The sequence below is a fragment of the Pomacea canaliculata genome, linkage group LG4 (genome assembly GCF_003073045.1).
Source record: "Pomacea canaliculata isolate SZHN2017 linkage group LG4, ASM307304v1, whole genome shotgun sequence".
Lineage (NCBI taxonomy): Eukaryota > Metazoa > Mollusca > Gastropoda > Architaenioglossa > Ampullariidae > Pomacea > Pomacea canaliculata.
In genome coordinates, this window is record NC_037593.1 from 19,091,553 (window position 1) to 19,116,227 (window position 24,675).

At 44.9% G+C, this 24,675-nt stretch overlaps 1 long non-coding RNA gene across 3 annotated transcripts in view; it reads right to left on the reverse strand.

The window, feature by feature from the left end:
* LOC112562035 overlaps nt 1-15,434 on the reverse strand; it is a 44,168-nt gene extending 28,734 nt beyond the window's left edge. The window contains exon 1 of one of the 3 annotated variants that reach the window (XR_003098769.1): nt 10,014-15,434. This is a non-coding gene — a long non-coding RNA (uncharacterized LOC112562035). Of the gene's footprint in view, nt 1-5,420; nt 8,037-10,013 lie in introns of those variants that run through there. The other 2 variants (XR_003098767.1, XR_003098768.1) reach the window with 2 other exon arrangements.
* Nucleotides 15,435-24,675: the final 9,241 nt, after the last annotated feature.

Here is a 24,675-nt window from a genome sequence, read left to right on the forward strand (position 1 = left end):
TGACCACAGGTATGCACGCACGCCATAATCTACACCCACCCAGGTACACGCATGCGCCGTCACGCGAACCCACCCACAGCAAGCAAACACGCAAACCATTTCACCAACAATGTAAGTGAATGACAGAATGCTGTGACAGGAGGATAGACAGATACACACAGACAGAAAGGCATGGATACAGACAGACCTAGCGATGCATGATTCATATTTAATAATAATAATAAAATATGGACCAGAGACTGGATGTGTTGGGGTGGAGTGTACAGGTAGGAAAGAACATGCATCCAGTTCTGTCATTCTACAGGAAGATGCCTGTGGACTGATATGCTGGTAGAGCAAATTATCGTTAAGGATATAACGGTGTAATCGTTGTCATCCATCACACACCTTCCGTGTGCAGAAGACACGCATCACGGAGGGAAGATAACCTTCTCTACCCACCCACCCGCCTTTCTTCATCTCTACTACATACCCAGGCATTAACATTTTACTTCATAAACTTCTTTCATCGCGATCTTCCCATCATCTTGTCTGGATGATATTTATCATATCTGTATTCATCGTCACCATCACCAACAACAACGACTACTGTCGAGTGCGGGCTGTTGGGTGTCCTCCTGGTGATGCGGGTACATGCATCTCGACGTCTGCTTGACTTCTGTAGTCCGCCACTGCCTCCACTCATTAACATCAACTTGCACGGTCTGCCGATGCACGCAGGTAAGACTAACTGCTGTCTCCACACCCGGGTGGCAGCTGTTTAACGCGCGATGAAAGCCAACACCCGACACGAGTGGCAGTCAATGCACGCGCCTGCTGTGCAGGCATTAGTCGCACCCGACCACCGCGTGCACCCGGTTGCCATGGGAAGTTACTCTCGCTTATTTCTCTTCACTTCGAGGAAGTCAGGTAAGCCAGGTTAAAATCCAGGTCCCCGTCGAAGCCATTCCAATTTTAGACAGACGGTAAAGAACAAAGAAAAGAATTGAACAAGGTGGAGATGAAAGAGAGAAGAAAGTCCTGGAGTTGAATATGTTCACCATACTCTACACCAGGTTGTACAAAGTAATGGGGTGATGTGAGAGGCTGCAGGCCATTAAAAAAAATACTTAACTGTCTCCAAAGGTTCTTTCTTTTATATTTTTGTAGTATCCGACTTTATTCTGCTCGTTTTCAGAGATCCACAAAATATTTTATATTCAGTGGAGCGAGCAAGCGAGAAACAAAAAGAGAAATAGAAATGCAGAAATAGAGAAAACGAAGGACAGACAGGAAATACAGTACAGGCACAAAAAGGAATCGGGTGGGAAGTATTTTACATAACATCTGATGCATCTTTAGAGAGTCTGATTCCCTCGATTTATTTTTGTTTTGTTTTTTCAAAATCCTGTTTTTACTCCCATTTATGAGAGGAACTAGGAAGTCCGGGTGTCTTGATGAAGTGACACTGTTCTCATGTTACTTGCGCAGTTGCACACTTCAACAAGTACATAAAAGAAACAATGTCAACATTTTGCAGGATGTTTCTAGATAAATACTTTTAACCCGTTAGTTATTACAAGGTCAAACTTCTCCAGTGTTCTGCCAGAATGTTAGATACATGGACTGTTTACACCGTGGAAAGCTGGTCTGGACACGGCACGTGGGGAAACAGTCGACAGAATACAATGGAATAGTCAGTCCTCGAGGTGAAGCCACAGACAGACAGACAGGAAAGTCTCAGAATACAATGGAATAGTCAGTACTCGTGCTGAAACCACAGGAAGACAGACAAGAAATTCTCAGAATACAATGGACCAGTCAGTCCTCGTGGTGAAGCAACGGACAGGATAGTCTGCAGAATGCAGTGGAGCAGTGGCAGGCGCCTACCAACATGCCATGGAGGTGCATGCCAACCAAGGTCCTCTGTTGTCGTCGGTGCTGAGATAAGCAAGGATGGCGGGCGAACAATGGCGGACCCGGGCGCAGATTATACGCAGTGGGACCGGCACGAACCTCCGGCCTCCGACGCTGTGGCCAACGTGACAACATCGACATTCTGACCTTCATCGCGCCCACCCGTACCCTATCCGGCTGCTAAAAATAACAATGAGAAAAAAAGGAAAAGGACCGGGTAAAATAAAGCAAAACGCAAAACACGTTTGGAGAATTAAAAAAAAAAACTGCTTCAAACGAGACAGGAGGGAAAAGTTAAAATGTACCGCCATTCATGCCAGGTGTCTAGAGTATGTTTGGTCGTTCTTGATGGAGGAGTTTATGGAACATTCTCGAAACGCCAACACTGTTATCGTAGATATGTGACGCGAAATGCAGGTGAGAACATGCGACATGATCGATGTCCGCGATGGAATAAAATTTGTACCGTGGTCACGTGACCGTGCCATGACGACTGGTCCGGGAAAACAGTTATCAATCTTCCACGGTTGCAGCCTCACCCGCTGGACCTGCAACACGATGCGTCTCCACCAAATGCAGCAGCAACACCAGCAGCAGACCGTTGCGTGCATGATGCGGTGTTTGCGAGTGTGTCTGTGTGTGTGGGTGTGCGGACAAGCAGGCGATAACGGTCTGATGGAGTGAGCGATAATCCTGTCGCCGCTCGGCTGTCATTGCCAGACCCTGGCTCTAGCTGCTGTGTTATGATCAGCAAGACGAATGAACGGCCTCTGGGGCTGTGGTCGCATCTGGCTCCCATCTTTACACCTGTCTCATCTAGTATGTAGCCGGGCATGACGGTATATATACTCGCCACTGCTACCTCGCCCAAATGGCAGACAAAAATTATGGTCGTACTGTACCTTATCATAGATAACAAATTTATATCCTTCATTCCACTAGCAAATAAATGCGTGGAAACACTTTTATACATACATGCAGACATAATTATTTGTCTGTTAATACCAACCTGACACAGTTACATACAGAAATTAAGTTTTGACACCAGAAGGCGAGAAAGCTGCACTTTGTGGAGACAGAAACGCCATTTGGATTTGTTTGGAGGAGGGTTTAGCTAAAGCGGTCCAGCAGAGTTCAAATCACATGTATAACACGTCCCAATCTAAACTTCACCAATTTGCTTATCAAAAAAGAAAGTTGACATGAAATCCATGAGACATTCATCACCAGGTGAGAGCGACCAGAAGTCTCCACTCAGCCGTAGCACATGGCGCCATGCCTGTGGACACGGACACGTCACTACAGCCCCTCCCTCCTCTTAGTGCAAACGTTGCAACGCCCTTCACTCCCTCCCACCTCCCTACCTCACTACCCGATGGGTTTGGTCCACCAGCCTCCGGTTGGCAGCCAGACTCAGAAAGTAATTCGGCTTAATGCACTCCATGTAGAACTTATTAGATTAAGGGAGGGTACATCACGATCGTCCTGTTCAGACCAGTTCCAGCTGTGGGATGGGAGGTCCAGCTGTGGGAGGAGAGGTCCGGGTGTGAGAGGGGGAGGTCCGGTCCCGTTTCACGGCCCAGGCGGCAGAAAGCAGGTCTGAACCCTCCCGGTCGTCTCAAAGACTTAATTCTCGCCGCACCGCTAATTCGTTTAGAGACGATCCCTTTCGCCCTCGACCATCGCCGCGATCATCCCCTTCTCTCGTCCGTCGTCATAACAGGACAGGAGACCTCGGGAGAGACTAATAACACCGACAGGGACATTGGGCATGACCTCCGCATTCCCGTCTGAAAGACAGCGATGCTTTCTTCGCTCCTTAATCGGACTCTCGGCGATGAAGTCAATCGACGAGATGGAGGCTGGGTGATGATCTAATTATCAGCCGCAAAATGGAGGGAATTAACATGTCCTTCAGCAAGTCATGAAAGGGAGAGGTTCCACTCAAATGAGGTTTTTCCGTTACATGTCACGGTATTTTCTCGTCTCATTGTACTCCTCCGGCATGCTACATGTATGCAAAACTAGAGGTTAATGTGGAAAGCCCTCCTACACCGGACACATGTGAAGATGTGAACAAGCTTTGTATTACTGTGGTGTCAAAACTTTGCCAAAGTTCATCAAACATTTATCCAATATTTGTCCGATTAAGAATAGTCTTACGAGAGGAAGGAAGGAAGGAAGGAATATAAAAAGCAAGGTGGGGAGGCTGACAGATACGTAAATCAATATTCAACTCAATATCAACAGGAAGCAGATTTTTCTACCTTCCTCTACTACTTCTGGTCCTCCTGATGCACCATCCCCACCTACATTGCTGCTGTGAAGGTAATGGATGTTACTGATAGTTGCAGTTGTTGCTGCGAAACCCAGATTGTGATGTAACATCTCGTCTGAAAGCTGATACTATACAATGACCCTACACAAAGTTTTCAAAACTTCACAGGAGGTTCAAAAACACCTGAAATACAAGGTAACGGACATTTAACGAGTGTCCTCCCATTATGTCGCCTTACATGCCCACCTTCACACTCTCCACCATCTGTTCATTCCTCTCCCTCAAGGCTCGTAACTCGCGAACGGTAAGGGACACAACCACAGCTTATGAAAATAAAGAATTTGTTATGAAGATATTTGTCGGAGGAGATATTTATACTCTGGGGCTGAGAATAAGTATCTTGTAAATTATATGCTTTGCGGCTATCCTTCAGATATACAAATTATTTTAAGGAAGTATTATCACCTGACAGCATATTAAGTTGCTCATTGCATATTGTCAATTCATTTTAAAAAGCACAGAACACGAGATTCGTTAAACAAGAGGTATGTAACTTTTTACCTTATTAATGATAGAATGAATGTCTGTTTCGTTATTTTTGATGGAGAGGTAATGAGTTAATATGATACCAGAAAGATGCAAGATTTTGTATTCTTAGAACGACTATCGCCATGACAGGTATCAGTAAAATCCTCTTTAGGCTACCAACATGATATGGCTTCTGATGTTAGATCATCGCCAGACAGGTATCACTGTATAGGCTACGAACATGATATGGTGTCTGATGTGAGACCATCGCCCAGACAGGTATCACTGTACTCCCCATATAGGTTACCAGCAAGATATGGCGGCCTGCGTCACACCAAACGCAATGGCAACTGAAAAATTAACAATCCTTAACCTCAATGGATTGTCGATGTCTTTCTCTAGATAATCTTGGTTTGTCGTAAAGTACAGGCCAGTGTGACCTCAGCTCCTTGTTGTCTCATAAACACAGAACCAATCGAGCCCACGTAGTCGCAGTTAAAAATAAACGGGGTGGGGTGGGGTGGATGGAATAAGTCAATCAAAACACTAAAAAAGATAATAAAAAAAATATAACGACGAAAGGTTAACAAAATTGACTTCTTTGAAATATATTTCTCAGAGACGCGAAAAGAATGGCGGGACTGGAGAGAGCAGCTGCCCAGAAACTCAAGACATCATCCTAGCACTGAGGTCACAGGTCACACACACAGACACACACCTCTTACCTGTCGTGGACACCGCCTCGGTGCAGACGCGCTGGGGGTTAGGGAAAGGGAGGGAAGCTGTGACTGGTGCAGCGGGACAGCGCCAGGGGTGGACGGGGGGGACCTCGGCAAGGCCGGTCACTAGCTCCTCCGATGGTCACCCTTGCTTCTAGCAGTCAGATGTACTCCCGTGGACGTCAAACGTACTCCCGTGGCGGCTGCAGCAGCAGCAGCAGCAGCAGCATGCAAGTCGTAGTTGCAGTCCTCCGAAAGTTTTCCTCGCCGCCTTCGTCCGACCGGACATCGTTGACGAGAGAGGAAGAGCGTGTGCAGGGTGGTTGTTGCCTGGTTCTTCACCAGCAGCGTGCTGCTGCGGCCATGAGGCTTGCAGCAAAGTGCAAAGAACAAGCATGAGAAGGAGGAGGGACACCTTACGGTCCGAGACCGGTGGAGGCAGCCGGAGGACATCTAACAAAAGGCAGGTCCTGGCCGAGGAGGTGCGTGTGTGTGTGCGCGCTTACCAGGCGCAGATCGAGCCAACTGTGTGTCTGAGATGCCAGCCCGGGCCCTGCGCTGATACCCTAAACAAACTCCCTGCCCGCACCGGCCAGTAAAATATGAGACTTTTATTTGAATTTCTCTCTGTGTACTCTGCAAGCCGTAGGAAAATAAAGGTCGGAGAAGCGGGTATATTTACCCGACCACTCCAGCTATTGATTATACAATAAACAGCCTCAGCACAGACACCGCTCGCCACAGAGCTTCTGGACCCCCGAGGGGAGAGGCACAAGGGAGGTGGGGGGGTTGGTAGTAGTGAAGGGGTGGGGAAGGGCTTGTGGACCCACAGCAAAGAGTTTCAGCCTGGGAGCAAACTCAAACATGGAAAGCGCGTGCTTGCATGAGGGAAGGCAGAAGAGAAAAGTCGGGGGATCAGTTTGGTGAGTTGACAGGAGATGTGGCGGTGGTGGAGGGGGTAAAAAAAAAAGTGAAATGAGGGAGGGGTCGACAGGCAGAAAGGAGGGAAGTGACGTGTTAGAGGAAGGCGAACATTTGGAATGAGGGAGGGAGGAAAAGGGGGGAGGTTGAGTGACGGCGAAAACGTGATGAGGCAAACGGTAATTTGTCAGGCGGTAACCCCAAATGAGAGTGACCCTTTGTCAGGGAGAAACTATAATTCAGCACGCACATTATGAACCCAGGCCGCCCCCGCCTCCTCGTCACCTCATCACCGTGCTCCGCGCTCTCTCCCTCCCGTCCGCGTTTGTGCCACTCCGTCCACGTCCTCTTCTTACTTTTAAAAAAATTATTTTTCTTCTTAACTTGCTGCCTGTCACATTACTCGATGCGCTGCTCAGCTCGTGAGTCGATGATTGAGAAGGGAGGGTGATGGGACAGGAGGGAGATGAAGAAATTCTGCTTCAGACAAATGGAGCCCCCAAAGGGTACAAACGATCGCTCTTAGGACCGGGAGGTATCAAAACTGAGTCCACACGGCCCACATAGTTCGGGTGACGAAGGCATGCCATTGGCTGCGATACAATTTAGACAGACGGCACCCAGCTCTGACTTCTGCAGCCTTCCCGCGCAACCTCCCCACCATCACCACCACCACCCTCCGACAACTCCACTCTTCCTACACCCACCCCTTCCTCCTGTCCTCCATTCTTACCCACCCATCCACCCAACCGCCAGTCGGTAGTTGCTGGCTCGCTTCTTTTTTTTTTCCAACAATTTCCGGGACTCCCTGCGCCATTTTCGAGAATAAAATATCTTTTTCTTCCTCCTCGCTCATCTCGCCTGCAAAGTAGAAATTTGTAAACGATCCTAATCAATTCGCCGTCGCCTCCATCTCAGATGCCAGCGTCCTCCCACTGGCGGTCTTTCAAGATCGGGAGAAAAAGAAAGAGAGAGATATGAAGAGGGGAAAGAAGATGAAGGAAGAAGAACACGAGGATGTGGTTGATGTGGTGGACGTAGTGGATGAGGTGGCAGCCGTTGTTTAATGTGGTCCGAGCTTGCGCTGAGTGCATCGTAGGAGAGCGCTGCCGAGGGTCGCTGGAGGACACTGACAATAATATTGTCGTCGATGTTATCGTCAACAGCTGAAACTTGTCGCACCCAGTTGTCTAAATGTGTCTCGGATATTTTGTGTTATTTCAAGTGTCAGGACATCATTCGTGTGCGCTTGTATGTATGCCAGTGCGTGCGTGCATGCTTGCGTCTGATGAACAACAAATCATCCACAAAGCACTCATCCCGTTCTTCGTTTTGAAATATAAAAATTGTGTTCACACCATGAAATATTTAGTTGTACATATCTTTGAAGCAACACGTGGGCCCGTTTGAAGACTGGAGCTCCACGTACTGGCTGACATCCGGGGCTCCGCGCGAGGGATGGTTGGAGACGTGGGCATGCGGCAGCTAAAACATAAATTCTAAGGGAGCTTAGCCTGCACAGGCTACACCCAGCCACAGTGACCTTAAATCAGCTACACGCCATCCGTTGAGTCATCACTGACACATACATCTCGCCAGTGATGTGACACTGTCACTGACCTCTGCCAACAGACCATCCACGGTCCTCACCAATATTGCCATCTCTCTCTTTCTCTCACCCATCTACCCTTCACGTGCACACACACACAATCAGACCTCAGTGTAACATAAGTAACACGTGAAAGCAGACATCATGACTGTGAGAAAGTCTGGAAGAAATAAAAAAACGGAAATAAGTCGACTCACAGTATTTTCTCCACGGAGACCATGTGTAGTCATGACATGGCACAGAGCTAATGAATATTTTAATCGACTAAAAATCTGACCAAAAATAATGGATGACAGAGAGAAAAAAAGTTTCTGTTGCTGCGGAAGGGCAGAATTTTAGTCCAGAAAAAAATATCATTCATTATCAGCCTCAACTTTTATAATAATAATAAACAGCCCCGCAGGCTGGGTCGCGTGGGTTATCGTCCCTGTTGGAGGAGTTCATCGCGAGATGTCGACCGCCTGACACTGCGTCTGCTGTGCAGCTGTCCCTCACAGAAAACTGAGCCCTGCGCCACCAAGACTCGAACCGTGGATCAGTCACGAACTCACACACGCGGGCGTGACCAGGTGAGAGAGGCCTACCTGTGAAGGCTGACGAATAAGAGGGAGGATGTGTGTGGGGTGGGTGGGTTGAGGCAGCCAGGAGGGTGCGGAGATGAAGATGAGTGAGACGGAGAGCACGTGCAGAGATGGGGGTTGGTGTGGGGACGGAAAGGGGTGCAGGAATAAAAGGAGTTGGTGGCAGATTGTAAGGTGAAGGTTCAGCAATGTTAACGGCGTTTAATTAATAATTTATTGATATGTGTCTAGGCTTATGTCCAGGGTTAAAGGGTTGGTGATGGTTTTAAAAAAAAATGTAAATCTCAGTTTAATTCCCAATAAATACACCCTTTCCTTTCACAAGATACAAAACATCCCATCACCATGCACAGAAAGATGAAAGACCGTGACGTCACGTTGGTAAATTAGATACATCTAATTAACATATACTGTACTCCCATCTCTGCCAGTGGCTGCGGCCTCGACAACGTAGACGTAGTCACGTACAACCCTGACGTCTGTGTTATTGACTTCATCTATGTTGTAGTCATGTTTATATGTATCCCGAGAACGGAAGACAGCGATGTTCACTTAAATTTGGAGAAAAAGCATCCTGCACTGAGCTTTCCGCAGTCATTAGAGAAAAAGATAAGACTATAGGAAGATATGTACATGAATCATTCTTACAGTCTAATTCAGCTAGAATATTTTAATATTGTTCCAGCTCATGTCATATTTCTTTCTAGTCATTCTAGTTCGATTCCCCCACCTAACTAAGCGCAATAGAATCCCCCTTCCCTTCTCAAAAAAAAGAAAAAAAAAAAAAAAAAAAAAAAAAAAAAAAAGAAGAAGCCGATCCACATGACGGCTGTTCCGAGATTTGAGCTCACCAACAGATGCTGTTTCTCTCCCTCTCTTGAGTCGACAAGCAGCAGCGACTACCACAGCAGCTGACATTATCCCGGCATCATCGCTTTGCCTCACATAGTGCATTATCATCACAGTAGTTATCACCATCCCATCATTATTTTAACTAACATTATCACATCGTCACCGTTACACCTTAATTCCACCATCACCATAGTTCCAAACACTATACCATCTTCACCATACTGTATATATATATATAGATGGCATCGATTAACCGGTAGCTGACACTATCTCATCATCATCATCATCATCATCATCATCATCATCATTCCTATAACTAAAACTTCCCGTCTTTACCGAAGTAGCAAACATCATCTGAGCATCATCAGTTTCTGCATTTAAATTTTGATTTCTACCCCCACCCAAAGGAAGAAACAACAACAACAACAACAACAACAACAACAACAACAACAAAACAAACAAAAAACAAACAAAAAGAGCAAAAAACAAAAAAAAAACTTTAAAAAAAAACTAAAAAAACCAAAAATAGAAAACTAAACTAAAAAAACCAAAAACAAAACAAAAGTGAGACATTAGTGAGAAAACCTGCAGTCGCTACGAGATGAGAAGGAAAGGCAGGCCTCACTTACTTCCTGTTCAGTAGATGTGTTCCCAACTACACAGCGTCATCAGCGTCATCAGCGTCACCAGCGCCGCCAGGAGGCCAGCCAGTGAACATGCTGATGTGAAACGGAGACATTTGTGTTTGTGTGACGACGAGGGCAGAGATCGCCAGGCTACATATTGACTCGGACAAAGCCAGTTTGTGCGGCCAACATGGCGTGTATGCCAGAGGAGAAATGAAAACTGTTTCAGTGCAGCACGCAGTACCTTTCTGCCAGATACTGGGGGGTTCATGTGGCCACACAGAGGCCGTGGAGGATGCTGGCGGCCGGGGTGAGATGGAGGGAGCAACACAAAGTCAAATATTTGACTATCTGAAAGGCAGATTTGAACAGTAATCTATCGTCTTAGAAAGCGTGGGACTGATACTCTATAAATAAGTCTTGCCTTCTGAATGGACTTCTTACAGGCTGAGGACCCGCGGACCGCCTTCTCATCCGCATGGCCAACTAATTGAGCAAACGTCCGATGGTTCACATCCCGTGGCCGTCAACTACTTCTTGAACGTCTCTGATTAATCCCTGGCAACTCGGCTTGGATATTGTTTGTTTGTTTTTTTTTTTTTTTTTTTTTTTTGCTCCCACCTCTTTTGCTATGGAGAAAAAAAAATCGTCCAGCAGACCACGAGCTAATGAAAAGTTTTTAGAAGTAGTGGTAATAACGATAACAAAAACGAACTGCGGAGGTTTCTCGGGGGCTTGAGAACCTGACAGTAATCGCCTTCCATGACGCAGGCCAGGCTTGGGCAAGATGGCGCTGGTCCGCCTGACACTTTTGATTCCAGAGCTAAGATGATATTAATCAGCAGGCGGCCCGGCTGCGACCCAGGCCCCGCCAGCCTGTAGCATTAATACCTCTCGTCTAGCCTGTACAGTCTTCCGCCATTTCTTCTTCTTTTCCTCCACATTTTCTTTTTTTTATTATTTATGTTTGAATGTCAGGCGTTTCGACTTCATTAGGAAACTCTTTTCAAAGAGGTGGGAGGCGTGGGATGGGGCGAGTGGGGGACTCGTGAGCTCAAAAGTCGAAGGTGGGAAGAAATCTGAAAATCCGCCAAAGCCCCTCTGCTTATTTCCCTCGTTCTTGGAGGACGGGGGTTGGTAGGGGTTCTTTGACGAAGATGAGATGAAACAAGAAAGTCGCTCTGACGAAATGAAGAAATAATTACCGTGAGTCACGTGACTGTCGTCTTCGGCCGCGGAGTATAATCACGAGAATTCGACAACAGGTGGCGCTAAGCTTGCATCTTCTGCCATGGACATTGATTTTGTTGATAAGGGCGGGGTTGAGTGGATGGGTGGGTGGAAGCTATCTTTTAGAAGATTTTAATTAGAAAAAGAACGTTGAGTCGAAACTCTCCTAGTTTTTGTTTTGTTTTGAAAAAGTAGACTCAGTGACGATATTGTTGATGTACAAATACGATATTCATATCTCTACCCAACAGGTTTTCATCGGGTGAGAAGGAACTCGCACCAGCTCACTTCCTCTCTCTCCCACCCCTCACACAATCACACATACACACATGTGCGCGCGCACGCACACATACACAAGTACAAACGCGCCCTCCTTTATCACTTCTTCACTACACACACTCAAACACTCATTGTACTAAACTCACCCTTCGGTCTCTCTCTCTCTCTTACACACGCACCACCACCACCTACACCACCACCACCACCACCTACACCACCACCACCCCACGTGTACAGCTCTCAGCTCACACAGGGCCACGATCATCTCCACCACCAGTCTTGAGAACAAACACTCGTTGGCTGATCATCCACAACTCCAGCCTTTAGAAATAAACCCATCAAGGCCCTGCCACATTTTTCTCTCCATTGCCGCAAATCTTTTTTTTTTTTCAGCGTGAAAAAACTCTAGCTCCAAACTTCATGTCCCTGGTGTTTTCCAAAGCATTCATTTAGAACTTTTCTCGTTTCTAACTTGAAGAGGCATTCAGGAGCACACCACCCTGACACTCCCGAACCACAGACCCAAACACCTGTGCGGGAGGGGAAAAAGGGATTTTTTTTCTCAGCATGAAGCTATACATTCTTCGGTAGTGGCCGTCTTTATCTTATAGCCTGACACACTGTATAGGTCCTTGAACACGTGCGAACTACGGCGGTTGGTGTAACAGCCCAACAGGCACAATACTTAGACCAGCGTTCCTTTCTCCTCTCATTCTCTCTTCACCCAGAAAACATTAACTCCTTCCTACAATCGCCAGCATACAAAGTGCCTGCGCTCCAGGGACAACCCTCACACACACACACAGACACGATTGCATTCACACATCCTATGCACACATCTGCACACTTATACTGAACATAATATTTCATAGCATGTGTGTGTGTCTCTCACACTCTCTTTCTCTTTCTCTGTCTCTCATTTTCATCGTTGAATAGTACTTGCAGGAATTTGGTGGATGACTTTTTAAAACGTTCTGGTCGTTTGAAATCAATGCAAACGATAAAAACAAAACAGAAAGAAATAAATATTGCAGAGAGACCCCTCAACTCGTATGCGAAGGAAAGGTGATCCAGTGTGCAGGTGCGTTTGTCTGTGAGGGTGACGGAGACGGTTGGTCAGGCTGCCCCCGGGTGCAGGACTGGACTGAGTTACGAAATCGAATTTCACTACAAACCGCGAGCTTTTAGTGCAAGCGAGGCTTGTCATACAGCTGCTCGACTGTCGATATTACCTCCCCAGTCCCCAACCTCCCCCCTCCCACACTCACACACTCTCTCTCTCTCCCACGTGTCCTTTGCCCCGTGTCCCCATCCCCCACAAACACTATCTTCTCTTTCCCTCGCCCCTCCATCCACAGTCCACAGTCGATCGTCCCACGTTTTCAGCTGTCCCACCTCTCTTCAACCCCCTCCCCCACCTCTCTTCAACTCCCACCCCCACCTCTCACCTCTCACCTCCACCTACACACGCGACCATATCGCGCCACAGTCAGTCCCCGATCCTACTGCGGTTTCGACTTCCATGTGCACGGCCTGGTTTTCTTTCTTTCGTGGGGGGCTTTTTTTTTTTTTTGTGAGTCTCTCTCTGCGTGATAACTCAAGTGTGGGTGGAAGGGGGCGGATAAAAGGTCGGGAATCAGTGGAAGCGCGGACAGGCAGGCTTACAGGTAGGCTGAACTCCACCTGGAGCGTCAACCCTTCAACCTGGGGAGGGTATCTGTGGTACGCGGAGCGGCCTTTAGCTTTCCACCCGCTCACCCATCCACACATATAGCACACACACACACACAAACACATACAGACAGAATTGACTTACACACACACAGACACGTACGCATGCGATAACATAATGAACACAAAGTCGTGTTCACAGACCTACCCACCTACCCACAGGAGCAAACACACCTTTGGTCAGTCCCGGACTGACTGTCGAGCAGCGCTTAATTAGAAGCGGGTACAAAGCTGCAGCGACCGTTAATTCACTCTTAACGGGGTCAGCCAGCGGAAATGAAAGTCTCTGTAGGCACAAACCCGGAAAATGGTCAACAAGAGAGCGGAGAGAAGTAGCCCCCCCAGCTGCCAACAAGGTCCCCCCCCCCCCCGCACCAGCCACTTAAAAGCCAGGCTTTCACCCACTGACCACGGAAAGGTAGGGGGAAACCCAAATACAACAAGGTAAACTACAATGGAGTGTGTGAGTCCAGGTCAGCCCTGCCTCTTCTTAATGAGGGAAGTTTGGTGTGGGGGAAACTTTCCCTTTCAACCTGACGCCCGGGACTGATTGCCCTCGCTGGCCACTTGAGGTCTGGGTGCGCGAGGCTGCCATGTTTGGACAGGGAGATGTTAACGCACTGCCTGACATTTTCTGTCATCGTGGCTTTGTCACACCGGCTTTTGTCATCGACACGGTGGAGAGACTGCGATGGACAGGCCAACAGACAGACAGACATAAATAAAAACTGGCGAACAGAGAGACATGCAGACTTACAGAAGGATATATAGACGCGCGCTCACACACACACACATTCATACATGCGTGGTTTCTCTTAAACATATAAGCTCATTCTGTCTCTCTCTCACACACACAGAAAGAGCAGGAAGGCAGAGAGAGAAAGCAAAAAAAGTGGGACAGGAAACCAAAAGCACCTGAGATGCAGGGAGGCTGGCGACTGCCATCAAGGAGACAGGATGTGAAAAGGACAGGTGACAATTGAAAACACAGGAAGACGTGGTTGTCACAGTGGTGCAGACTGTGTCGCCATGACAGTTCGCACTGACCAACACCACTGTCAAGTGTGCTGCACCCGTTTCCCCACAATTAGTTTCTTTTCCTGCACACCTACTCTGACTTATAAATCATGCTTTATATTCTAAACAATCAACAACACCGCAATATTTATCTTACCCACCCTGCTTCAGCACTCTGCCTCATGTACCCTGATCCTGTATCTTGTTTATCCCTCTTTTATTTATATCCTGAACACCTACACATAGCTTCTATCCTGTGACTTGCAAATATTTCTATTAGCTCTGCTGCTCTTTGACTTGTGAAAAAGTAAACATTTTATTTGTAGCTGATTAACCTCTTAATAGGTAGGCCTCATAGCTTCTATCCTGTGACTAACTTAACAATATGTAAGCATTTCAACATCTAACAATTCTGTGGCTGTTAAATTTGTAAATTTTCAGATAACTAAGAAAGCTTAACAAAAATCTTTTAAAAAAAATTCTTTTACTATCTCTTTATCCTCACCGACAAAGGCTATCACACATTTTAATCACTTGCTTTGCGCATTTGAATGTTTGTGTTGATGGGATGCAAAGAAGGTCTAAGTACGATTTTGTTATTATTGTTTTTATTCTTATTTAAGTATTTTATCTTCTTTCTATTCTGTGACTGAGGACATCCTGTAACTTCACCCCAAACCCCAAGCCCCTTGTCTAACCCTACGACAACAAGTGTTCATGAAGCCGCCCAAAACATGTCCGCAACATAAAATGTTATTGTCTGAACTTTATTTGGCAGTTTACAGTTCATGTTCTCGGGTTTCTGCACTAAAGTGTTGCTTCCCCGTCTTGAGGTCCTTCGCTGGCGTTGGACACACAGCCACTCCATGAGACCTTCGGTGAAACTCAGTGAGAGACAGCTGGCTTGTTGTTGTTGGTGGGTTAGGGTTAACTACGAGCTCACCATCAAGAAAGCCGAAACCTTGTATGCAAAAGGTCATGTTGTCGAGGGCTGCTGGATGTCATGAGCTGTGGTCAGCGCTGGGGGATAGTGGTTATCTCTGTCGTGACTTATTACAAACGATCCAACAAACGAACGAATGAAAAATCAAACAAACAAACAAACAAACAAACAAACAAACAAACAAACAAACAAACGAACAAAACAACATGCAAACTATCCAAAGAACCAACTAACAAACGAAGCAACAAAAACAACAACAACAACAACAACAACAACAACAACAACAACAACAAAGGAACCAACAAACCAACAAACCAATCAATGAACCTACCAAATAACGAGCAAAACCCTTCGCTAAAATACTAACAAACAAACAAACAAACAAACAAACAAACAAACAAACAAACTAACAAACTAAGAAAAGAGCGAGCAACAAACTAAAACCATTAATGACACTTTTATTTTCGCCCCTTCCCTCTCCACTGTATATATATGGCTGATAAGTGGGTTCAGCCGCATATCCGTTGAGGATATTTTGTCGGTTGTGTAAGCGGCTGTAAACTGTGGTACAATGTTCATGAACAAGTTGTTTCCCCTCCGTAGTATACTTACTGTCAGGGTTAGCAGCCCAACAACTGATTAAGCTCAGGATGAGGGCATCTTTTGACCTGTGAGTGAGTTGGTAGTGGAGGGGGACTCGTGGACAGACAGGTGAGCTGTAGTCAGGGAGACACGCCTTGCTGCTGTAAATACATCCGCTGGATGTGGGCTTTCTCCACTTGGGTTTCCTCCCGTGAAAATATGTCTTCAAATATTTTCATCGTGTCTTAGATGCTATAAAACTCTTAGTAGTAATCACCAGAACAAATACAGGCTATTGACAACAGTGAACAGGACAAATTAAAAAAAATAAACAAATAAAGTTTTAAAGGAGGTGATCCAGAAGAGAAAAATGTTTGTTGGACATTGACTACCTGGACGCAAACAAACATACTTTATTTGTGTCCATCTAGTGACAGTTTGGTGGACTCGCTCCGTGCTCGCCGGAAGACAGGAAAGAGCGAACATTTGTGGTGTTGGAGGAGCGGGGAAAATTGTAGATCAGAAGCTCAGCCTTGTAATCGAGATTTAATACAGGCTCATAAACCTTCTTATTGAAGTGTCAGCCTGCAGTAGGCTCCGACTGGGTGGCCTGACAAAGATTGCGCCCTGGGTGTTTACACACGGCTGTCGGGCTTTGATCTGATTGGGTCGGGGTGCTTGGTCGGAGCAAAAGGGGCAAGTCTATAGAATGTGCAAATAGTTGTTATATGTACACGACTGCAGTACACCCGACAGGCGACGGTGGAGTGTATGGACCTGCACTGATCATTACGATCTTCATTCTAACGTGCAGCCCGCACTTTCCCCTCCCTCTCTCTCTCCTAGTCTCCCCCTGTGTTCACGGGTTGCTGCACACCGAGAAGCCATCTGCTTGTTATTGCAATACATCGCTTGTTTGCTTGTTGTCTTGCTGACTGCTTATCTGATAGCCTATTACGATTAGTTTAACGCCATGTTTGTGATTTTGTTTTTCAAATTAGTCATAGACAACCTCGTGTAAATATGAAAAATTAAAGTATTATGCAAGAATAAAACCAGCATCTCTAATAATTGTTTTTAACAATGAGGAGCATCTTCATTAAAATAACAAAGTAAGATTTATTAAATGATTTCTTAATTTAGGATTTATTAATAAATAACGTATATCCTTTTCTACTTTCTGTTGGGATTTGTTTTCGATCTACAATTATTATTATTATCATCATCATCATCTTCATCTTCATCTTCATCCTCCTCCTCCTCCTCATCATCATCATCATCATCATCATCATCATCATCATCGTTGGGGACCAGCAATATTGTTTCCTAGGCGTTGTTTACTTTTGTACTGTACACGTTCTTTTGTCATGCTACTTCTCTGCTTTTGTTTAATACGATTTATTCTTTGATGTTTATTTTGAACTTAGGTGTTTAAGATGACTGGTGGGTTCTCTGACATCATCATTTTTCAAGTTTTTACTATTAATTAGTTATTGCAACAAATGGCTCTCTCCATAAGAGTTTCGTTGTGGTGGACGATTTCAGTTTGTGTTTGGGTTGTTTGTTTGTTTGTTTTTTTTTTTTTTTTGTTTTTGGGTTTTTTTGTGAGGGGGGGGGGGTATTGGAGAGGAAGATGGAGCATTTGCAACAATGAAGTCGGACGACTGTTATTGCTTGCTAGCTTTGATTGCTTTTCATCAAGCATGTCAGCAGGACATCAAATGAATGATACAGCTTTCTCTTCTCTTTGATTGCTTTTCATCAAGTGAAGGAGTGGGTGGACGGATTTGTGCGACAAGTGGGGGCAAGGGTAGGGGGTATGAGAGTGACATGAACCAAAATGAAGGGCAGGTCAAAGAATTTAGCCTCAGAGCTCTAAGAACCTCTTCCACTTGGACAGTGCAGCGCTCTCTCTCTCCCCTCCCCAACCTCTCACTCACTACCTCTAGTCGTCGCCTTCATATCCGCTGTGACAGGAAATGAAGTGGGTGGCCAAAACATATTTATCGCAATAACACGCACCCGGTCCCTGTGGCCCCCAGGACACGGCGGTGCCGCCCGCAGAGCACAACCCGCAGTTAGCACGCGCCCTGAATGACGAACGCCGGGCCGTGCGACTGGGACCTCGTCCGCGAGCTGCAGATAGCGCACGATGCTCCAAGATGGCGCGCAGCCCACAGTGGAATTATCTGTGCAAGAATGCTGATAGCTTGGCCGGATGGCTCATTCGGATATCGTCGGTTTTAAAATAATACAATGGAAATAAGGAGGTTCTGTGTTGTTGTTTGTTTTTTAAATATATCGTACCACCTCCATTTTTGTCCCCACCGATGGTTAGATTTTCCAGATGAACAATACTTATTTTAAATGTTTAACTTTCAGAAGTGCTTAGTCATTCCTCCATCTTGCAGTTGTTAGTGCACTAATGAGCCAAGACTTTCCCTCTCGGCCATGTTTCGGCGTTTGTCTTCAAGACAGTGGCTAATGTTTAGTTTGTGTGCTTTGTAGTAGATCCGCGAAAATGTTTCTTTCTGTTTGACAGGTTCTATCAGCCGAGGTTAAAGACCATCTTTTCGCGTCCTTTGTCCACGTTGCACAGTTGCTAGACAACCTGGCGAAGTCTCCTTGGGAGATGGTCCCATAGACCAGCGTATCAGTCGGGGCATCGATTGTCGCAGTGACCTCTACCAAGCTAAACATGTCGCGTTTCCATAGCGACCTCACGTCTGCTTCTTCTTCCTGGTCGTCGTCGTCACCATTCTCGTCTTCTAATTTTTGTGTGTGTTTTTTGTTTGTTTGGTTTTTGTTTTTTGTTTTTTTTTTTGGGGGTTGGTGCAAATTTTTGCTATCAATGCATCTTTTGGCACAAAAGGTCAAAAGTGGACAAAGCAGTCGAGAAAGCATAAAACGGAAGTGACGTTGCAGAAGGGTAACATATTGCTAAATTCCCAAAACATGGGAAATACCCGGAAAACTCTTTGTAGATGAAGCTAATGATAAAACCCTTGAAGAGGAAGTTCTTGCGTTTTAGAAAGCAACAACATTTAAAATGCTGTTTAAATGTTTTGCAATGAATTTCTTTTTAAAAGTTTCTGGAAAGTGTCTCCGTGTACAATATCCACCCCGCGAACACTGCACCACAGATGTCTGTTCCCTCTCAGATACCTCAGTGTTTTCAACCAGTCTCTATAATTTGGAAGCTTGCATAGATCCGTACCTGCTAGTGGGAATAGGTCTTTATAATATTATAAGTTTTTAAAAATTATAATGTGGCGATGTATGTCTGGTATGTAATTTAAAAATGTCTGTTGACATTTAGGTGTCATTGCAGCCTCGTGACAAACGCTCAGAGCAGATGCTGAAAAGAGTTCAGATGATTTCATGGCCATATCACACGAAGCGAATACAAATAAATGTTATTTCCGGAATAAACAAATAAATATAAAGTTTCTGAGACAGTATTTCTTGAATATAGCGTGGGTGGGTGGAACGACATTTTTTTTTTTTTTTTTTTTTTTGGAAGGTGAAGGGGAAGGAAAAGAGGGGCAGAAAGGTGACCTTTTTCTCCTGACATCGCCCTCTACCAAAAAAAGACGCGTGCAAGGCAGACAACTTGTTGCTCGTGCACCTCTGCTGCTGAGAGACGGAGAAAGACAACAAATGGGTGTAGCTTTCCTTTGATTGGCAGGCGCGCGCGCGAACTTGACACGAGCGTTGCTAAAGCTGCCGCCTCCATGCTTGAGAAGCTGGCGAGGGCGCGTCGACGAGCAAGGGGAGATGACGGCTGGCGGAAGGAAATGGGGAAAGAGAGAGAGATGGGGGATGGGGAAGGAAAGAACTCCCTCATCCCCTCCCTACCCCACCCCCACTCTGTCGGCAACACAAACCCCTGGTTTTCACGCTTGACGGCGCCCCGGGCAGCCGGAACGAGACAAAAACTCGTAGTGGCTGCTGGCGCGGGTGATTTGCCGATTACACCCTCCAACGCGCACGAGGACCGATTTGTTTCGGCTGGTTTAACCCCCGAACCCCCACCTTTCCCCATATTGACTGCACGTTGGGCCCACCGAACTCTGACCCGTTTCTTGCGCCGGAGTCGAGAGCAAGGCGGTTGAACCGGGGCTAACGAGGCATGTCATCTTCCGCGCCGGAGAAAGTGGTCGCTCGTGTGAAATTAGCCCGTCACCGATCAGTTGTGGTCAAGGTGGTGGCGAGTGTTCTTTCAGTCATTAACAGGAGGGCAGAGTGCGGGCGGGGTTGTTTTTGTTTCTGTTGTGGGCTGCCGACACCCGTTTGTTCCTCACCGTGTCGGTTTCTCTAGCGAGGTGCTGGGGTGAAAGTGACAAGGTTAGGGGTCGTTCATTGGGGCGTGAAGTGTTTTGTGGGATGCTGTTGCTGGCATACATTCCACAAGGACTTGTTTATCCTAGTATGCATGCAAGAACGCACACGCACGCACTTATATATATATACTGTCGCTGTAATGATAAAATGATTTAAGATTTTTTAATGTGGATTGGGGGAGTTGCTCAGTTATTGAAAATAAATGGGAGAAAATAGTATTTGGATGGAGCAGAAGATGTGATTATTTATAATTGTATGTGTGTCAATAAAACAAACCACAAAGTAACAAAAAATAATGATAACTGAAGAAAGTCTATGAATCTTGCATTGCCTGCTTCAATCGCGGGGAGAGAATGCGCGCATGCGCAGAAGAGAGATGAGATAGAAAACATTTACTTGGACGTTGGTGTCCAAGAGGGTTTGAGCTACAGGCAAATTTACTTCCACTGTTTTGAAAGATCGACTGCATTTAATTTCTTTTTTCTTTTTGTTTTTATCATCCCTTTTTGTTTTATTTGTTGCTGTTTTTTCTAAAAACATTTTTGTCTCCTTGTATCAAACTACACATACAGTCGTCTAAAAGTCCCTCAGTCTAGTTTTATAAGAGCTACAGATACTTTAATAAATTGTGTTTATGGATATACGAAATACAGATCCCCATCTATATCCTATTGCTCTGGCAAGCTATTATCTCCCCCTCTCATGCACAGGACCTTCAAACCGCGAGGATCAAAGGAAAAGCAGACGTGCCTCATCTGACCCAGTTTTTTTTTCCACGCCCCACATCTCATCTCCACCCGTCAAAGTGGAAACCAAAACACACACAAAAACCCCGACCCATATTCACACCACATTTCCTATTAGCACTAAGCTTTGTTGAGAGAGAGAAAGAGAGAGAGAGCGTGTCTCTAGACAGAAAAAAAATTCGAAGAACAATTATCAAGCTTTGAAATGATGAGACGAAAGAAGAAAAAAAAAAAAAAGAAAAAAGAAAAGAAAAGAAAAAGAAAAACCACGCCCTGTTGCAGGCACCAGAGTTTTGGTTAGATGCGGAAACCAAGCATGACCATCGCTGTCTGCGACTCTCACAATGACAGCAGATGACAGATTAATGACTGATCTCGCTCCTGCAGCGCTCTCACGGCTAATTTGCACCTGCACCTGAGTACATGCACTACTTGCAGGTACATGCGCGGGAGGCGTCGTCTGCTCTTTGGTGTGGGTTTGTTTTGTTTTCTTTTTGGTTTTGTTTTCTTAACGGGGTGGGGGTAAGCTTTGTCTCTATCCTTTGAAATCTTTGGTTGTAGTTCTGTGGAAGTGCTGTGAATAAAATTTGCGGCAAAGCTCATAGAACTGGAATCTTTAGCCATTGTCTTATTTCTTTCTTTCTCTCTCTCTAGCTTATTCGTTCACACACACACATACACACACAAAGCATGGAAGCACTCTCAGGCGAGCGTGTGAAGAAGACCAAACTGAACTGGGCCGTTGAATCATTACTCAACCGTCGGCCATGCTAATTATTCTCCATGAATCCCTCATCACTTTAGCAATGACTTCGATCAGACCACGCACATCTTATCGGAGTTCCCAAGTGAGTTTTTGTGCTGGCAATTTCTACTGGTTAGCGCAGTGGCTTCACAACACGGGCTTCACCAGGGCTGGCAACAGGGTTGGATGCGATACTGATGGAGCCCCAAACCAGGCAGGTGTCAGTGCCACACACATCTTCAATTTGAAATCAAATTCTATCATCCCTACTCCTTTCCGTCAGAGAAAACTATGCATCGACTCTATCGTTCAAATATTTTTTTTCAGCATAAAAGGAATGGTATGAAAATAGTCATTGAGTCAACTGACAAACATCTTTATGGTAGGAGGAAATCATAAGAATGAATGAATGAATGAATGAATGAATGAATGAATGAATGAATGACATTTTTCTAAGAATAATATACAATACTGTTGGAGAAGCATTCAAGATTTATGTTCCTTTGCTATTGTGCACCAAGGTGTAACCCTCAGGGTATACTGGGGTGCATTTTGAATGGAGGAATATCGTGAGCCACGGAAGAGGAGGAATATGGGGCACAATAAAACCTTCGTTGGCTTGGATTCGATTTTAGGGCATATGGAAAGCACTTTGGGACAGATCCTGCAGCAGTCGACATTTAAAAGATATGAACGATCAATGCCTGAGATTCTGAGTTCTACAACACCTGTGTTCTGCCCCGTCAGGACGCCATCTAGCGGTATTGGCGTTCACACAGCCAAGGGACAGCACTGTCAATCTCTTACTTCCGTCCCTGCCCTTCGGGCATTTTATGCTATATTCATTAGCCACCGGAACATGGCTTGAAAACAGAATGATGAAAACCTACACAGACAGGTAATCTATCTGTCGACGAAAAAGATATCGACCACGGGAAGGCAAGCCTGAAAATGCCAAGACCGAGCCAGACCTAATATAGTAGTCATTAACCACGCCGGAAGTCAGGAGCTCAGAAATGTCGCCATCTTTTATCGTAGGAACAAGGTAGTGCTTGTGTGTGTGTGTCTACTGTACACTGGCTGTCTATGAATAACAGCAATCTGTCGAGGCTGGAGCAGGGCGCCGCCATGTCAGATCGAAGTAAGCTGTGGAGTAGCTGAGCTATTTGTTAACAAGACTTAGCATAATCAAGGATTTTCAGCCTCCGATCTCTTCTCCCACAGCTTAGGTCGTTCTGGAAGGTTCTTTATAAGCCTAGAATGACTTCAACATTTCCCTGACAATATCTTTTTGCTGGCATAAGAAGTAGGATGCTGTTGAGACTTTTCTCGAGCTGCCTATATTCTTAAGAATTTCATTTAGCAAGATACAAGTTTTAATTAAGTGTAGATATGAGTTAGAAGTTTAATTACAATTTTTAAAAATAAGTTATAAAAACTATGTCAGTGATGTACAGCATCAATGTGTTTGTTATTAATGTACCCTAAATTTCTGTCTATTAACCGCACCTGTGTCTAAACCACACGCGCATTAAATTTGTTTAACTCACTACTTTTTACACAAATAAACCGAACTGGTTTATAAACCACAATTATATACAACTTGAAAGCTGCATTGTAATCTTTCGTCTCCTTTTCTGCATGATTGAGGGTGTGTGCTTCAGCAACTGATCAGAATGCTTCAATTGTATGCGGCTTTGATTTTAAAAAGTGAACAGTTCCACTTTAACATGGAGCTCGTCGAAAAATTAATCAGAATCTGAAAAATCCGGAAAAATTCGCAAACAAGCCGTATCACTGTTTAATCTGCACGATTTAAAACTGAGGAAAAAGTCGCAAAATTTATGGTACTTTCCCCCCGCGGCTATTGCCCAATCCATTGTCCTGTTAGATTTTTTAATGTAACCGTATTTTGCTAACCATCACATTGAAAACTTCCGCTATACAGGCCGTTTCTTGGCGAAGTCGTTATATAACCGTCATGGACAAACGTTTCCAGACTTGGTCCAATGCTCATCACGAGCAGGTGGGGAGTCTTGGGTCTTGTTAGCTTCCCGAAGGCTCTTTCTAATATTCACTAAGCCTTCACAGAAGAGTCGAACCCTTAGTCGAGCTTGTTACATCCTAAACTCACTGCCGCAATAAATGTGTGGAGATACCCTGTCTCAACATTGTGTGATTATCCCTAGCATCCCAAACTCAAAAAGCACATCTCACGATTCCACAAATTTGGTATCGACGGGGGCAACAGATGAAAACAATCTTGAAATTTTCTGCAATTTGGGAGAGTTTTTTTTAAAAAAATTATATTAATTGATTTATTTAATGGGTGGTTCTGTGAAATTTTCTGAAATTTGCGAAAGCTTTATTTATTTTTATTCTTTTTTTAATTAATTGATTTATTTCGCGGGTGGGTTTTGTGAAAGGTGAGTACCTGTCGCACGAAAACAGTCACATAAAGTCTTTCTCTAAACTGAAAACAACCCCTCAAAAAATTCTCACGAACGTTTTACAGTAAAAGGAACGAATAGAATAATAATTTGTGAAAATCATAGGAACAGAATAACGAGGATATCTTCAATCTGAACGATTATCTGTCAAACAGGGAAATTTGAACAATTTTTTCTTGCCAGATGATTTAGTTAACGACTACTCTATTTTCATCATTCAGTGTAGTTAATGTTAAAATTCCATCGATAGAAATAAGTCATATGTCAAGAATAGAAACATTACCAGCAGCGGCTTAAAGATTTATCAAATTATAAAAATACTAGAATATTTGTATCTTAAGAATAACACTTATTTCAGGATGAGCAGTGCGTAAAAACCCCTTCTCTAAAAACATACAGAAGTAATTTTTTAACAAAAAACAAAACAAAAAACAATCAAACAAAAACTTGGTTGATGTCTGAAAGGGTTGTTCAACTGGTTTTGGTTCACCAGTGAAAATAAACGATTATCAATCCACCCTGACATTTAAAATTGCATACACATACGCACGCGCGCTTTCTTCTCTCCTGTAAATGTTATCTTCTCGTGTTGGTCGAA